Below are 14,190 nucleotides of genomic sequence, written 5' to 3' on the forward strand. Positions count from 1 at the left end.
GCCACCTGCTGTGAGTGTTCACGTGGATTCACGGTCAGAATCCAAGAGCCAGATTCTCGGCTCCCCTGTTCTTGTGTTTGGGGCAGGGGATGGAGCGTGAGAAGTGGATTTAAACCTCATTTGCGTGCCCTGTATTCTGCGCCCCACTCGGTTCCTGGTGTGCACGGAGCAGCACCTCAGTCTGCTCCCCACGAGCCCTGGGAAGCGGGGAACAGCTGTAGTGCAGTGTGTCCCGCCACAGCCCCGACCTGTGCCCTGAGCCGGGGGCTGGGAGCACCACGCCGAGCAGGGGAGCCCCACACAGGTTCCCCCTCACGTTAACGCCCCTTTGCTCTGCCAAAGTGACCAGCGCTCTTCTAGACCTGCTCCAGCGTTCTGCCCCCTGTCTGTCTGTGTATGGGGTCAGCTATTCGTCCATCCCTCCTACACACGCACCCCATCCCCATACACACCCCTCTCCCTCCCCCTCCTCCTCCCACTCCCCTCCCCCACACACACCCCTCCCTCCCCCCATACACCTCCCCCCCCACCCCATCCCCATACACACCCCTCTCCCTCCCCTCCCTCCCCATACACACCCCTCCACCCACCCTCCTACATCCCCATCCCCATACACACCCCTCTCCCTCCCCCCACACACCCTCCCCTCCCTCCACTCCCCATCCCCATACACACCCCTCTCTACCTACCTACAACCACATGCTGATAAACTGCGCGCACACACACACACACACACACACACACACACACACACACACATACACTGAGTCCAGATGTTCGAAAATCACGAGTCAGGCCCCACAAATCAAGAGGTTTCATAAATCCACATCACGAGGAATGTTGGGGGCTTTTCCTCCCCCCCCGGGCTCCAAGACGTCAGGGTCACACACCTTTTCCCCTCTGGTGTCATCACCTGGCTCCAGGAGCAGGGGTTTTCAATTAGACACGGGAGAGCTGGTGACGCTGCGCTGTTGAGTTTCTCCTCTCCCCTGGGAAGCATCGTCCCGTCTGCCGACTGAGGCAGGCAGGTGAAGTGACTGGCCTAAGGTCACTCACGGGGTTTCAGTGGCGGAGGCAGGAATTGAACCCAGATCTCCTGACAGGACCTTGCATTGCTTCTGGGGCAGTGCTGCGGGGCTGCTCTCGCCTGGCCGGCCCAGCTGGGTGCCCCCCACAGCCCGTAACGGGGTTCGCTCACCTTGGAGCGTCCCCTTGTGGCTGCACCTAGGGATTATCTCTGCCCAGCCTGGCGCTCCTCGTGCCACGGCCCCTCTCGCTCTCTGGGAGTCGCTGTCTCACCAGACCAGCTGCCCAGGAGCCATTCCAGGCCATCTTCCGGTGGCGGGTAGGGGAACCCGGGCCCACCCGCTACTCCGGGTTCCAGCAGCCAAGGTCTGCACCATCCCAACCCTGGGCCTCTTCCTACTCCGCCCTCCGCAGGCTTCCCCCTCTGCCAGCCCTCTGGGTAACCCCTTCCCACAGGGCCAGGATCCCTGGGCTTCTGCTCCCCCTGGGTTTCCTCCTCTCCTCGCTGGGCCCAGGCTGGGACTGCAGACCTCCATGGGGCAGCCCTGATGTCGCTGCCTGGCTTTCTGCCAGCCCCTGCCTCTGGGCTGCACCTTCAATCAGTGCCTCTCCGTCTCGCCTGGGGCTCCCCCCAATGCAGCCTAACGGGCTATTTCGCCCCTCCTGAGCCACCGTAAATTACCCCTTCGGGGGGGGGGGTGCGGGGTGAGCAGGAAATTATTCCTCCCCCCCCCCCCTACGTAATCCTGCAGCCTGCACCCGCAGCTGCCAGAGACCTCCCGCGGCCTCCAGCAGCTCGGCGCTCTCGGGCGGAGGAGCCTGCGTGGCCGTTCTGCACTGCGGCAGAGCTCTCCGGGCCTGACAGATGCTTGCCCCGGCTGCCTAGGGTAAGGGCTGCCCAGCGGCTCCGAACTGACACCAGCTTGGCATGAAGATTACGACACACAAGGCAAAGCAGGTGTAACGCTGCTGCCTTCGGTGGGATCCAACGGAGAGTGTCAATTCAGAACAATTTGCTCAGAGCAGGGCAGTTCCAGCCCCAGGCTGGGGTCCTTTGCACACCCAGGCACCAAACCACAGAGGACTTCGCTCTCACCCCACTGGCTAACCACAAGTCACACCAGCAATTCCCTCAGACACTCCAGTTACCCAGTATCACCACCAGTGCCACTCGTTATGGGGACAAATGGTTATGAAAACCAATACCCCAGTCAAAGAAAAATGGTTCTCCTGATCCCAAAGGACCAAGCCGCAGACCAGGTCAATATACAAATCAGATCTTACCCACAAATCACGCTGTTGCCAATCCTTTAGAATCTAAAATCTAAAGGTTTATTAATAAAAGGAAAAAGATCTGGATGAGAGTTAGAATTGGTTACACGGAATCAATTACACACAGAAATGGCAAAGTTCTGGGTTCAGGCTTGTAGCAGTGATGGAATAAACTGCAGGTTCAAATCAAGTCTCTGGAACATCCCCAGCTGGGATGGGTCCTCAGTCCTTTGTTCAGAGCTTCAGTTTGTACCAAGGTCCCTCCAGAGGTCAGAAGCAGGATTGAAGACAAGATGGGGCGGGGGGTTTCCAGGGCCTTTTATATTCTCTGCCAGGTGGAAGGACCCCTCCATTCTTACTGTGGAAAATCACAACCGCAAGATGGAGTCTGGAATCACATGGGCAAGTCACATGTCCGTGCATGACTCAGTTTGCAGGCCGACGCCATTGTTTCCATGTTAGTTTGAAAGTTCCCAGGAAAGCTCAGATGTGGATTGGCGTCTCCCAAAATTCATCGTCCGTTAAGTGTTTCTTGATTGGGCATTTCCTGAGAATAGTCTTTCCTCAAGAAGCCGACCAAATACTTCACTGAGGCTACTTAGAATCAAACAAGTACAGAGCCAATATTCCTAACTTCAACTACACAAATGACACACACACAGAGACAGCATCATCCTAACCAGCAAACCAGAACCTCTGTATAGACGCCTCACACGACAGCCTTGGTACAATATTTGCTGCAAATATATAGCAGTGGTTGCAGTTTATGTCAATAATGTCACAGCAGGTCATTAGGGTCATTATTATTTGTATTATGGTAGTGCCACAACTGAGATCAGAGCCCCGTTGCGCCGGGCGCTGCCCAGACCCCGGCTGAGATCAGGGCCCCGTCGCGCCGGGCGCTGCCCAGACCCCGACCGAGATCAGAGCCCCGTCGCGCCGGACGCTGCCCAGACCCCAGCCAAGATCGGGGCCCTGTCGCAGTGGGCGCTGCCCAGACCCCAGCTCAGATCGGGGCCCCGTCGCGGTGGGCGCTGCCCAGACCCCAGCCGAGATCGGGGCCCTGTTGTGCCGGTCGCTGCCCAGACCCTGACTGAGATCAGGGCCCCGTCGCACCGGGCGCTGCCCAGACCCCAGCTGAGATCAGAGCCCTGTCGCGGTGCGCGCTGCCCAGACCCCGGCCGAGATCGGGGCCCCGTTGTGCCGGTCGCTGCCCAGATCCTGACTGAGATCAGGGCCCATCATGCCAGGCGCTGCCCTGACACAGAGTAAGAGACAGTCATAGAATCATAGACTATCAGGGTTGGAAGGGACCTCAGGAAGTATCTAGTCCAACCCCTGCTCAAAGGAGGACCAATCCCCAGACAGATTTTTGCCCCAGATCCCTTAAGGATTGAACTCACAACGCTGGGTTTAGCAGGCCAATGCTCCAACCACTGAGCTCTCCCTCCCCCCAGCAGTCCCTGCGCTGAAGAGCTCCCAGGCACAGCGTGGGGAAAGAAGCTGCCCCCGGCCAGGGGCAGAGCTGGGAAGAGCTCCGAGCTCCCCTGAGTCTCACTCCCACGCCCTCCCCCCTGTGCCAGCCTCAGTCCCGCCGGAGCCCGCAGCTCCGTGCTGCTCCCTTTGCCCGGAGGCCAAGCTGCACCTGGGTGACTCCGCAGCACCCCGTGCCCTTCCGGAGCGGGTCAGCCCTGGCTCCGCTGCAGCGTCAGCTGGGTGTTGTGGGGAAATTCTCATGTGCTCAGAGTTATTTTGGGGCTGGTTTGTGGTTAACTGTCTCTGATGTGAGCGTCACATGGGAGGCTGCGCTCTCTCCCCCGCCCCGCCCTGGCACAGCAGAGGCTGGTGTGAGGTTTTATCAATGGCAGGGCCGGGGCAGGGTGGGGAGCTGTATGAACCGGGAGGCAGGAAAGTCCGGGTGGGAGGGGAAAGCCGGGGGCTTCTGCTTTGGCCAACACCGCGAGAGAGAGACGAGAGCCTGTGAAATGACACTTCCCCTTTGCCTTTGCTGCACGGTCCCAGGGGGGACTCGGCCCTTCCCCGACTTCCAGCGAGAAACCGGCGACTCCCAGCCCCTCGGGGGAGCGCCGGCGGGAATTCGCCGGGACAAGAGCTCCGGCGGCGGAAGGGCGTCACGCAGCCAGGAGAAACCTGGTCACTGTGCAGACGGTCTTACGCGGGGTGAAAGTGAGTCCAGTGACTTACCGCTACGCTGGCACCGGCTCTGGCCCCCAGAAGGGGCGGGGCCTAGGGTGGAGGGGGTGTGGCTGAGGGACTCAGAGCCAGAGCCAGCCCCAGCCCACCCTGTAACATAAGTGCCCCCCACCCCCCCCAGGGCGGTTGGTTCCCGCTCAGCTAGGAGACGAACTTGCAATGCAGCCTTGTCTAGGGCCGGCGAAGCCTTCACAGCCGCACCTCTGCTGCCCACCCCAGTCACTGAGACCGTCCCAGCAATGGCGGGGGTAGACCCCTGGGCCTCATGAACACCTGAGCGTCCCTGTCAGCAGCACGGGGTCTATGACACACAAGTGAAGGGCTCTGATTCCCTCCAGCAGAGGGCAGCGGGGTGCAGCCACACCAGACAGGCTGCCTTTTGAGCATCTACCCTGGGCCCAGCCCTGCTGGTGCTGGCGCGGGGCACAAGGGACAGCTCTGTGGGATCAGCCACCAGGAGAGCTCTGAGAAGGGAAAACCGACCCACCCACTCCTGGAGCCCCACTCCCCGGCACAGACCCTGGGCACGGCGGGCGGCCAGCCCCGAGGAGATGTCGTCCCTTCAGACACTTGGATGAGACTCGGTTTGTGCTGACACGAGCCCCTGAGACATTCCCTGCTCTCTGGCTGGTGTCTGAGTGTGAATGTGGGTATGTGTCTGTAAAGGGATGCCATTTAGGGGGACGGGGGGGCTCTAGCACCCCCCCCCCGGGGGGTTGTACCAGAGATCTGCTCACCGTAGCCCCAAACGGAGCTTTTAACTGCAACAGAGCCTGAGTGTGACATGTGATGAGTCCAGGAGCTGGGAGCAGCACAGCCTCTGGGGTGGGAGTTTGTTTATAACCAGGGGCAGGTGATTAAGATAACAAAAGACTTGTCATTAAAGTAGATTAAGGCTGATTAGATGATCCTGAAAGCCGTGCCAGGCACTCCAGTGAAAAGGGGTAGGAATAACTGGTCAGTTTTCAGACTGGAGAGAGGTAAATAGTGGTGTCCCCCAGGGGTCTGTACTGGGCCCAGTTCTATTCAACATATTCATAAATGATCTGGAAAAAGGAGCAAACCGTGAGGTGGCAAAATTTGCAGATGATACAAAAAGAACAGGAGTACTTGTGGCACCTTAGAGACTAACAAATTTATTAGAGCATAAGCTTTCGTGGGCTACAGCCCACTTCTTCGGATGCATACAAAATTACTCAAGATAGTTAAGTCCCAGGCAGACTGCGAAGAGCTACAAAGGGATCTCTCAAAACTGGGTGACTGGGCAACAAAATGGCAGATGGAATTCAATGCTGATAAATGCAAAGTAATGCACATTGGAAAACATAATCCCAACTATACGTATAAAATGACGGGGTCTAAATGAGCTGTTATCACTCAAGAAAGATCTTGGCGTCATTGTGGAGAGTTCTCTGAAAACATCCACTCCATGTGCAGCGGAGTCAAAAAAGCGAACAGGATGTTGGGAATCGTTAAGAAAGGGATAGAAAATAAGCCAGAAAATATCATGTTGCCTCTCTATAAATCCATGGTATGTCCACACCTTGAATACTGTGCGCAGATGTGGTCGCCCCATCTCAAAAAAGAGATATTGGAATTGGAAAAGGTACCAAGAAAGGAAACAAAAATGATTAGAGGGATGGGACCAGGGGTGGCAGGTTTGTATAATTTTTGGTTGTGCCCAGAACAGGTCCAAGTGACGTCCCTCCCCCCACCACCACCTGCCTAAGGCTCTGGGAGGGAGTTTGGGTGCAGGAGCGGGTGCAGGGGCGTGGGCTCTGGGAGGAAGTTTAGGTGAGAGGTCTGGGCTGGAGAAGGGGGTTGGGGTGCGGGAGGGGGGAGGGGTCGGGCTCTAGGAGTGAGTTTGGGTGAGGGGTCTGGGCTGCGGAAGGGGGTTGGGGTGCACGAGGGGGGAGGGGTCAGGCTCTGGGAGGGAGTTTGGGTGAGGGGTCTGGGCTGGAGAAGGGGGTTGGGGTGCAGGAGGGGGGAGGGGTCAGGCTCTGGGAGGGAGTTTGGGTGCAGGTTCTGGGAGGGAGTTTGGGTACAGGAGCGGGTGCGGGGGTGTGGGCTCTGGGAGGAAGTTTAGGTGAGAGGTCTGGGCTGGAGAAGGGGGTTGGGGTGCGGGAGAGGGGAGGGGTCAGGCTCTAGGAGTGAGTTTGGGTGAGGGGTCTGGGCTGGAGAAGGGGGTTGGGGTGCAGGAGGGGGGAGGGGTCAGGCTCTGGGAGGGAGTTTGGGTGAGGGGTCTGGGCTGTGGAAGGGGGTTGGGGTGCAGGAGAGGGTGAGGGGTCAGGCTCTGGGAGGGAGTTTGGGTGAGGGGTCTGGGCTGGAGAAGGGGGTTGGGGTGCGGGAGAGGGGAGGGGTCGGGCTCTGGGAGGGAGTTTGGGTGAGGGGTCTGGGCTGTGGAAGGGGGTTGGGGTGCAGGAGGGGGGAGGGGTCAGGCTCTGGGAGGGAGTTTGGGTGAGGGGTCTGGGCTGGAGAAGGGGGTTGGGGTGCAGGAGGGGGGAGGGGTCAGGCTCTGGGAGGGAGTTTGGGTGAGGGGTCTGGGCTGGAGAAGGGGGTTGGGGTGCAGGAGGGGGGAGGGGACAGGCTCTGGGAGGGAGTTTGGGTGAGGGGTCTGGGCTGGAGAAGGGGGTTGGGGTGCAGGAGGGGGGAGGGGTCAGGCTCTGGGAGGGAGTTTGGGTGAGGGGTCTGGGCTGTGGAAGGGGGTTGGGGTGCAGGAGAGGGTGAGGGGTACAGCGCTTACCTCGGGCGGCTCCCGAAAGCGACCAGCATCCCCCTCTGGCAGCAGCTCCTAGGTGGGGGGCCGGAGGGGTCTCCACACACTGCTGCCCCAGGCATCACCCCCCCAGCTCCCAATGGCTGCAGTTGGCTGAGTCGGTGCTCGGGGCGGGGGCAGCGCGCAGGGACAAAGGCCCCCCCTACCCCCACAGGGCCGCAGGGATGTGCCGGCTACTTCTGGAAGTGGAGCAGGTGGGCAGGAAGCCGCCTTAGCCCTGTAATGCTGCCGGTGGTGGCGGCGGGGTCCCTGGGCCCTTTTAAATTGCCTGGGGGCAGCAGGCGAGACCAGGGGGAGAGGTTGGGGGAGGCGCGCGGGGGCAGCAGGCGGGGACGGGGGAGAGACCCGGCCCTGAACTTTGGTGGAGTCGGGACCCCCTGCTCTCATACTGGTGGGCACGGGCACCACAGATCCATACAACTCGCCACCACTGTATGGAACGGCTGCCGTGTGAGGAGAGATTAATAAGCCTGGGACATTTCAGCTTGGAAAAGAGACGACTAAGGGGGGAGATGATAGAGGTCTATAAAATCATGGCTGGTGTGGAGAAAGTAAATAAGGAAGTCATATTTACTCCTTCTCATAACACAAGAACCAGGGTTCACCCAATGAAACCTAGGCAGCAGGTTTAAAACAAATAAAAGGAAGTTCTTCTTCACACAACGCACAGTCATTCAGTGGAACTCCTTGCCAGGGGATGTTGTGAAGGCCAAGACTATCACAGGGTTCAAACAGGAACTAGAAAAGTTCCTGGAGGATAGGTCCATCAATGGCTATTAGCCAGGATGGGCAGGGATGGTGTCCCTACCTTTGTTTGCCAGAAGCAGGGAATGGGCGACAGGGGATGGATCACTGGATGATTCCCTGTTCTGTTCATTCCCCCTGGGGCACCTGGCACTGGCCACTCTCAGAGGACAGGACACTGATGGACCTTTGGTCTGACCCAGGTCGTTCTGATGTTCTTATATAGAACCCAGATGTATCTGCCCCCAGCTGTAACCCACTAGACCCCACTCCCCTCCCAGGCTGAGATAGAACCCAGGAGTCCTGGCGGGGTCTCCCTCTCTGCAGAGTTAGTTCCAAAGTAAGAATATACTTTACATTTTTAAACCTAACCAGCGTCCCTCAAGTGACTTGCCACAAGCTGTCAGAACATGTTAGGATTAGGGCTGAGTGGGTCTAATATTTATTGCATTTTCTTTCTTTTCTACAGGAATTCGATCCAGGGCTCCTGTCAGCTCATTGCTAAGTTCTCTGCCAAACCACTAGTTTTTTCAAGTGCCTCTGTAGCCCCTGGAATCATGGTCAAAGTTGCCCCTCCCCACCAAAATCTGAAATGGTGCCCCTGATAAGTGTGAAAGCAGCTGTGCTTGTGAGTGCGTTTGGGTGAAGGTGAGTATTGGTGTGCGTTGGTGTGCATGCGTGCGTTTGGGTGAAGGTGAGCGTTGATGTGCATTGGTGTGCACGCGTGCGTTTGGGTGAAGGTGGTTGTTGGTGTGCGTTGGTGTGCACCCGCGCATTCGGGTGAACGTGTACATTTGTAAGTGTAACTATGTGCATGTGTGCGGTGCCGAGGGCTGTTTGCTTGTGCAGCTCGTGCAGGAACAGACACAGCCCCTCCCGGAGCGTGACGCCAGCCGTGCACCATCTTTGTTGCTCTGCACAAGAGCCTGTGCACGGGCCCCTGGGCATTTGGCTCGCAGCAGCAGCGCGTTCTTTCCAGGCCCGTAGCACAAGCCCTTTGGCCTTTCGCTGGCTCGGGGCTCGGCTCCTCGCTGCAGATTTTCCCAGCTGTGGCTTCCTCAGGAAGCTCTGGAATGGGGACGAGGAAGGATAATTCCACGGCTCCCTCTGTGCCGGGGAACAGCCGGGACGGGGAAACCAGGGCAGGGGCCGGGGAAGCTTTGCTCACAGCTGCCTTTGGTCGAGGCGCTGCCCGGGGCTGGCATTTCTCTGGGCTCGCTTCGCTCTGCCTCTCCCTGCAGCTTCCACACGCCTCGTCCTCGCAAGCACAAAGTCCGCTTCCTCTCGCGCATCCCCCACCAGGAACGCAGCTCAGAAAACCGCTGCTTGGACTCCCGCAAGGTCAATTTCCTCAAAGCCCCAGCCCGTCCGGATGGCCAGCGCAGAGCACCCAGCTCCTCCCATCGCTTGGGGGGTGGGGGCAGGACTCTCTGTGGCCGTAGCACTTTCTCCGGGGTGGGCTGGTGCTGGGAAAGTCCAGAGGCCGCTGTGCACAGCTCCCCACACCGCCAGGGAGGAAGTCAGCAGCTCTGGGAGTTTCTGGTGGCGGGCGCCGCAGGTTGGGGAGAGAAAACACATTGCTGCTTATGGGCAGCGCCGGCACGCAGGCGGGGAGAAAGCCCAAGCGGTGGGGGGAAGGTGCCGGCCCCCAGCTGAGGCTGCCGGAGAGCGGCTCTGGCTACACATAAACAGATCCCTGGCTCAGAGCTACGCCCCGGCTTTCCAGCTCCCCTGGCAGGAGCCCCTCGGCGTGCCAGAGCTCCCAGGGGACCTGCTCTTCCTGCAGGCCTGGTCACGCACCTCACCACCTCCAAGGCTGAGCCTGGGGGCTCCAGCCCTCCTGCTGCCCGCTGTGAGCTCTGCCCGGTGGGTCCGGCTGAGCCCGACGCCTGGGCACAGACCTGGCCCCTCTGCAGGGACCAGCGCGGCTCAGGCAGGACCGGCAGCGACCCCCGGGCGCGTCCCCCAAGCAGAGACGGGCTTGTTGGCCCCCGGCCCTGGGACGGTCCCAGGTTGGCGCCGAGCGGCGAAGGCTCAGACATATTATTACAGAAAATTTCCACTTTCTTATAGGGGTTAGAGCAATGGAGCCAGGACTCCTGGGTTCTCTCCCCGGCTCTGGGAGGGGAGTGGGGTCTAGTGGTTAAAGCAGAGGGGGCTGGGAGCTGAGATTCCTGGGTTCTCTCCCCGGCTCTGGGAGGGGAGTGGGGTCTAGTGGTTAGGGCTGGGAACCAGGACTCCTGGGTTCTCTCCCCAGCTCTGGCTCTGCCACATGAGTCACTTCAGCTGTCTCTTGCGGGAAGAAGCAATGATCCTAACGGGCAAGTCATGAGCCTGCGTTCTTGTGAAGACCTTGGGCCTCACCTCCTACCCACGAGCTAAGCGCAGCAGCGCAAGCCAGGGCCTGCAGCAGAGCGGGGCGGGGGCTTGACGCGCTGCCAGCTCTAAGGGCTGAGGGAGTCATAGAAACAAGTAGCTCCCGGCCGCGATCTGAGGAGCTGGGGCTGGAATTGCCAGCTGCCCTTGCTGCCCCCTCAGCTGCCTTCAGACCCCCCACCCCGCCCTGCCCCGCTGGACTCGGAGCAGCGCAGACAATTCCTGTTACCAGCCCACCCCCAGCCCCTCCCCCAGCTACAGCTGTAAGAACCCCCCCCTGGTTTTAAAATGCAAAAAAACCTCCTGAAAGACACTGCTCTAACCACGAGCCCCCCCTCCGCAAAGCTGGGACTAGAACCCAGGAGTCCTGACTCCCAGCCCCCCTCCTCTAACCACTAGCCCTCCCCCCAAAGCTGGGACTAGAACCAAGAGTCCTGCTCCCACTCCTTTTCTTTTGCTACTTGTGAGACTCGACAACACCCTCTTGGCACCAGTGCAAAGCCAAGGTTTCTGCTGCTCTATCGGGGGCGGGGAGGGGCTCGGATCTGCAGAAGAGGAAGCTCTGGAGGACTTTTCTTCCTCCCCTGCTAACATCATCCGGAGCGCCAAAGCAAACCGCTGCGTCTCCATGGAGATGATCAGCCTGGAGCTGGGTACCTGGAAATGACCGGGCCTGTCCTGGCATGTGCTGGCCGAGACAGGCTCGAGCCAAGCAAGGAGGAGCCGAGCGGCTGCTGCCCTCAGAACTAGCCTCAGCCACAGCTGTAAAGGTCAGAAGAGACCCAGGACTAGGGGCTGGTCTACACTACAAAGTCAGGTCGGCTTCACTGCATCACTCAGGGCGGTGAAAAATCCCATGCCCCGTGCAACGGCGTTACGCCGACCTAAGGCCCAGCGTGGACAGGTCCAGGCTGAGGGGAGAAGTCATCCATCGGCCTCGCTGCTGCCTTGGAGAGTAGATTCCCCACAGCCCCGGAAGAACCGCTGTGTCTCTGCCAATGTAGCGTGTCTGGTGTAGACACAGCCTAGGCCTCCTGGAGAACACAGGCCGAAGAACCGGAGAGATGCGGATGGCATTATCCCAGACCTCTACAAAGCCAGTGGGTACCCGCCACCCACCTTCAGACCCAACAGAATGAGCAATCAAGCCGAGCTATGTAGTTAAAACAGCTGGGGAGCTACCGCCCAAGGCCCTAGGCTGCGAGCAGCTCAGAGCTGAGCTGCACGGGCTGGCGGGTTTCCCTGGAGCTAGGCGATGGATTGGTGTGTGTTGGAGGCAGGAGCAGGAGCTGTGCGAGAAAGCTGGGGCACAGAGCTCTCTGGGGATGTTCGGGCCAGGGCATGGCCTGCTGCTGCTCGTTCCCACAGGCTGCACATTCTTTGTCACCAGCAGGAGTGCAAGTAGGGCAGTACCCTCCAACTAAAACGAATAGGGGTTTGGAACAGCTCCTATATGAGGAGAGATTAAAAAGACCTAGGACTCTTCAGGTTGGAAAAGAGGAGACTAAGGGGGGATATGGTAGAGGTCTATAAAATCATGAGTGATGTAGAGAAAGTAAATAAGGAAAAGTTATTTACTTGTTCCCATAATACAAGAACTAGGGGCCACCAAATGAAATGAATGGGCAGCAGGTTTAAAACAAATAAAAGGAAGTTCTTCACACAGCGCACAGTCAACCTGTGGAACTCCTTGTCTGAGGAGGTTGTGAAGGCTAGGACTATAACAGGGTTTAAAAGAGAACTGGATAAATTCATGGAGGTTAAGTCCACCAATGTCAATTAGCCAGGACAGGTAAGGAATGGTGTCCCTAGCCTCTGTTTGTCAGAGGGTGGAGATGGATCTAAAAGGGTGTCATAAGGAGGAGGGAGAGAACTTGTTCACCTTAGCCTCTAAGGATAGAACCAGAAACAATGGGTTTAAACTGCAGCAAGGGAGGTCTAGGTTGGACATTAGGAAAAAGTTCCTAACTGTCAGGGTGGTTAAACACTGGAACAAATTGCCTAGGGAGGTTGTGGAATCTCCGTCTCTGGAGATATTTAAGAGTAGGTTAGATAAATGTCTATCAGGGATGGTCTAGACAGTATTTGGTCCTGCCATGCGGGCAGGGGACTGGACTCGATGACCTCTCGAGGTCCCTTCCAGTCCTATAATCTATGAATCTATGAATCTATGATGGCAGGAGAGAGATCACTTGATCATTACTTGTTAGGTTCACTCCCTCTGGGACACCTGGCATTGGTCCCTGTCGGCAGACAGGATACTGGGCTGGATGGACCTTTGGTCTGACCTGGTATGGCCGTTCTTATGTTCTTATGTATGCAGTATCGGTAAGAGATTTTTAGCGGGTACAGGCTACCGAAAAGACTTGGGGCTAGAGCCCACCCCCACTCCGGAGGGGGTGGGGTGGGGCTGCACTCTGCTCCTTAAAGGAGCAGCACGCTGCTAGGGAGAACATTCATTCTTTAAATGGCTTTAACCACACAATACATATGCTAACAAACTTAAACAAAGCCTTTGTTTAAGTTTGTTAGCGTATGTATTGTGCTATTTGGTCAGAAGTCCTCAAGAGGCGAGGGGTGGGAGGGGTAACGGGTTGGGAACTGCCACCTGATCTGCTGGGACTACCTCTGAGCCTGTTTTCCCTGGCAGCTTGGGACTTCAGTACCCTGTCTTGTTGAGCCAGACATGCCAGCCTGCTGCAAACGCAGACCCGGGTCTGAACCATGTCCCCCAAAAGGTACAGACTTAACTGAAAACAGTTTAAGAAGTGCTCCTGTCTCCGACACCCAGATACCCAGTTCCCGATGGGATCCAAACCCCAAACAAATCTGTTTTACTCTGTATAAAGCTTATACAGGATAAACACATAAATTGTTCGCCCTCTATAACACTGACAGGGAGATATGCACAGCTGTTTGCTCCTCCAGGCATTAATTGCTTGATCTGGGTTAATTAATAAGTAAAAAGTGATTTTATTAAATATAAAAAGTAGGATTTAAGTGGTTCCAAGTGTAAACAGACTCAGGATGAGCTCTACCCTGACATCTGGTGGTGAATTGTGGCGAGTTGTGGCAAAGAAGTTCAGGGGCTGATCTTGTTTGCATAGGCACACCCACTCCGCCTAGCATGAGCCCACCGCAGCCCAAATGGTCACTTTGGCTGCTGTGGGATCCCCAGTTTCTCTGTTATTGGGACAGGAAGAATAAAGTGTTGTTACCCTGATTATGTGACTCAAGGACATTGGAACTGTTTTATGACAGAGGGACTCACCATCAACTAAGTAGCACTCGCTAGACAAGGGACATAGGTTCCACAATCCAGTGAATGGAGAGAGGTTGGGGGCAGGTATTTGTATGTGATGGTGTGGGCCTGAAACACCAATTGCACCTTCTCCTTACTCCACTGTGGAGTATCAGAGCTAATTTTGATTCCATTAGGAGTCTAGTTACAGGCTGCTGAGCTGAATTCAGTTTGGGCCAATGGTGCACTAGCTCTGGGGCTCCCCTACTACAAGCTGAAATCACTAAAGAGCTAAAATTACTGAGTGTTGAAATCACTGAGTGCTGGGGGAGCAGAGTAGTTTGTGGAGCAGCTCATGGGATGGCTGGTGGAGCAGAACAGCAGGTGGAGTGGCTCATGGTGAAGGCTAAAGCAGAATCCCACGGAGAGATGGGGCAGTCGGCCTTGGACCATGTAAGGTGCCCCTTAACACCCCTGTGTTCTCCCCCCGCTCTCTCCCCCCCCCCGGGCTGGGAGGTAAAATTCTGCAGATAAACTTTTG

The sequence above is a fragment of the Malaclemys terrapin genome, chromosome 23, assembly GCF_027887155.1.
Source record: "Malaclemys terrapin pileata isolate rMalTer1 chromosome 23, rMalTer1.hap1, whole genome shotgun sequence".
NCBI lineage: Eukaryota > Metazoa > Chordata > Testudines > Emydidae > Malaclemys > Malaclemys terrapin.